General features: G+C 46.2%; 1 non-coding gene across 1 annotated transcript; it reads left to right on the plus strand.

Annotated features, from left to right (window-relative positions):
- Positions 1 to 1,512: 1,512 nt before the first annotated feature.
- On the plus strand, positions 1,513 to 1,605 carry LOC136165769 (small nucleolar RNA SNORD116). The gene has a single exon (XR_010662750.1). It is a non-coding gene; the product is annotated as a small nucleolar RNA SNORD116 (small nucleolar RNA).
- The last annotated feature ends 2,238 nt before the right edge of the window (positions 1,606 to 3,843 follow it).

Raw genomic sequence — 3,843 nt, forward strand, 5'->3', positions numbered from 1 at the left:
GAGTTCCTCTCAGATGATGCCCCGTCATGTACAGCGGTGGTCGGTAACGCCTTTTAAGAGCAGAGCTCTTGCTTTACACAGCATTATGCAGAGCACCAAAAGTGTAAGGCCACCCAAGGCATAGCCACCCTGGTGGAAGGGAACTGAGATGTCTGTCCACGCTTGACTTCCAAAATAGACTCCCAGGCATAACTTGAGAACCGCCGTCTAGAGAAGCAATGCAGGCCCCATGACGTTCCTCCTGTTTTACTCTCCAATCTCATCCTTGGCCACCCCGCGCTTTACTTTTTATGCCCTAAAGCAGAGCACTGTTCCCACACATCTGAGCTCTTTTATGTCTCTGTTCTTTCGCTTGTGCTGTTCCTTCTGCTTGGGATGCCTTTCCACTGGCTGCCTTGGCCCAGTGTTCAGAATTCTACATGTGACAGCGTCTCCTCTGATAAGGTCTCTGGGCTCCCATAGCGCCTTTGAGGTGTCCACATCTGAGATGTTACCTCTTTCTACTGAAATACTTTCTGTATCTGTTACCCCACTAAGGTGGAGACTTCCCAAGGGGCAGGAATTTGCATTTCTAGCACCTGGCATAATTGATACAATTGTGTAAACACTCTCAGTCATCAGTTTAGAATGCAGTGTCCTTTCTGGAAAGCATGTGGGAGAAGACAATGTGTAATAAAGAAGGGAGGGGGCACAGTGTCTGAAAGCAGAAGGGAGAGAAGGTCAGGGGCTAGAGGGAAAACAAGCACCTCCTGTGGGTTTTTGCATAAAGTCACTGAAAGTTCATCCCCAACAGGGCTTGGGGCTGACACACCTGGAACCATTGCTACCAACTAAACCTGGAAATAAGTAACCCTGAGACGGTGCACTCTGGTGTGCAAGAGAAGAGCCTTGCCAGGAGTTCTGGAGGCTTCGGATCAGTTCCCTGAGATGCTGCGGGCCTCCAGAGATTCTAACCAGCGTAATGGACTTTAAAAAGGGAGACAGCTGAACGAGGAATATTCAATTGAGTCCCAAGGGAGTGATAATGGTTTGGTTAAGGACTCCTTCAGATCTGTCTGAAGGAAGAAAACTCTTACTGGAATTGTTTGTTCATGGTTAGGGAAGGGGAGAGGGAAAAGGCACTGGGTTTTGTATTATGAGAACCAGATGGATCCCAGCCTCGCTTTAATACATTGAACAATCTCTCTACCTTGATTTTCTCCATATATAGAATGAGCTAGCAATGCTCACCTTTCAAGCTTCCCAAGTGCATTGCAAGAACAAATAGGACCAGCCCTGCCACTTGCTGGGCTTGAGACTTTGAGCAAGTTTCTTTAAACTCTGTGCACCTCAGTTTCCTCACATTTAAAACGGGACACTAATTGTATCCTAATTCCTTTAATTAATGAGGTAATCCACAGAAATCTCTTGATGCAGGACCTGATATAGAGTGAGCACTCAATAAAAACTAAAGTTATTACCAACACACTGGACCATTTGGAGAAGTTTAATTGAGGATAAAAAAGCAGATGAAGATCGATGACGACACCCTCTCATGCATTCCTTGGAAAATCTGAACAACATGAGTGAGAACTCACTACCGTCTCCTCATCGAAACTGAGGTCCAGAAAAAAAAAAAAGAAAAAAAAAAAAAGCAGATGAACTACCAGACAGCAAAGTATTTAATATTATAAAGCTGACCGGCGGGTCAGCAGTATTAGCATCAGGTGGGAGCTCCTTAGCAATAGGAAGTTTGGGGCCCAACCCCAGACCTACTGAGTTTAACAAGGTCCCCCAGGTGATTCATATGCACATTAAAGCGAGAATGCAGAAGCGCTGATGCATCTATCACTTTGTCATTTGGGGCAGGTTCCTGAATCTCCCCATCTCCTTTTGTCATCTATAAAATCCTGGCTCACGGGGCCGAGGTGGTGGTTAATTGACGTTATCTGTGCCAGGTGTCGAGGATGGCTCCTGCACGTGTAAGACCCTTCAGGACTGGCCGCTCTGCTCTTCAGCCCCCGTCCCCCGCCCAAGAGCCTCCGCTCTCCGGCCCGCCCCTGCCCCCAAGAGCCTTGCAGCTGGGACCATGGTTCAGCGGGAGCCACACTGCCAAGCTCGCGTCCTGACTTCCCTCATCCACAGCAAAGTCTGCCTATGCGGCCGGGACAGCTACCTCTCTGCTCCAAGCCTCCGTGTCCCCTCTAATAGAGTTGGGTCGGTGACTGTACCTAGCTCTCAGGGATGCTGAAGCACTCAGTGAGATGTGCAGCTGAGGCTAGCGCTCAGCTTTACCCATAGGCGCCTACCGAGTGGGGTCCACGCTGCAGGCTCAAGGGTGCCCCTGACCCTCTGGAGCTTGCTGCCTCTTGCTGCCCAACCAACAGATGCAGGAATCCCCTTGGTACCAGGGATGACAGGACCCACTCCCTACCAAGCAAAGAAACAAGAGAGGGCAGGCTGGCCCAGGTGAGGAGAACTGTCTGACTTCTCCCTCTGGCCTCTAAGCCCCATGGGGTAGGACCTCTTCTGTCTAGCTCACCAGCAAGTTTGTGGAGGGTTTAAGAAGCCTAAGTTTGAGGAGCGTTTTGCCTCCACATAATGAATGCATGTGCTAGGTGTACCTGTGGATAACGGATAGAAGAGCACTGAAGGTATGAACGCGGTGATGAGAGAGGAGACCCATCCCCACCTGTCTGTCCTGCACCTAACAGAGCTAACCTGCTCTGTTAGGACTGAAGGAAAGACAATGACATTATTCCATGTTCTCATTCTTGCCTCTAACACCCCATTGTCACAGTTCCTCTCAGTGACTCTGGCGTCACCACGAGAAGCGTGTCCCTTTAAGGAATGAACAGTCTCCTGAAACCCCAGCTGGCTTCTGTGAGGTTAGTGGAGAACTTTTCATCTACTGCAGTTAATTTGGTGGTGGGATCTCGTTGCCTGGCGAAGAATCTTGTGCAATGAAGGGTGTTTTTTTGGTATGTTCTTTATTTTATTGAAATATAGTAGATTTATAGTATTGTGTTTACTTCTGGTATACACCAAAATGATTCGGTTATACATACATCTACATTATTTTTCAGATTCTTTTCCATTATAGATTACTACAAAATGTTGAATATAGTTCCCTGTGCTATACAGTAAATTCTTACTGTTTACCTATTTTATTCACAGTCGTATGTATCCCGAACACCTAACTTCTCCCTCCCCACTTTTCTTCCTTTGGTGGTCATGTTTGTTTTCTATGTCTGTGAGTCTGTTTCTGTTTTGTAAATAAGCTCATCAGGATCATTTTTTTTAGATCTCACATGTGAGTAATATATATTCGTCTTTCTCTTTCTGACTTACTTCACTTAGTACGATAATCTCTAGGTTCATCCAGATTGCTGCAAATGGCATTATTTCATTCTTTTTTATGACTGAATGATGTTCTATGGGGGTGTGTGTGTGTGTATATATAGTGTATATATATATGTATATACCACATCATCTTTTATCCATTCATCTGTCAACAGACACGAAGGTTGCTTCTGTGTCTCTGCTGTTATAAACAGTGCGGCTGTGAACATTAGGGTGCATGCATCTTTTCAAACTAGAATGTTTTTCCAGATGTAGGTCCGGAAGTGGGGTTGCTGGATCATATGGTCGTTTCTATTTCTGAAGAACCTCCATACTGTTTTCTGTAGTGGTGGCACCAATTTACATTTCTGCCAACAATGTAGGAAGGTTCCCTTTTCTCCACACCCTCCCCGGCATTTATTGGTGGTCTTTTTGATGACGGCCATTCTGACTGGTGTGAAGTGATGCCTCATTGTGGTTTTGATTTGCATTTTTCTGTTGGCGATATTGAGCATCTTTTCA

Source organism: Muntiacus reevesi, chromosome 3, assembly GCF_963930625.1.
Source record: "Muntiacus reevesi chromosome 3, mMunRee1.1, whole genome shotgun sequence".
Classification (NCBI taxonomy): Eukaryota; Metazoa; Chordata; class Mammalia; order Artiodactyla; family Cervidae; genus Muntiacus; species Muntiacus reevesi.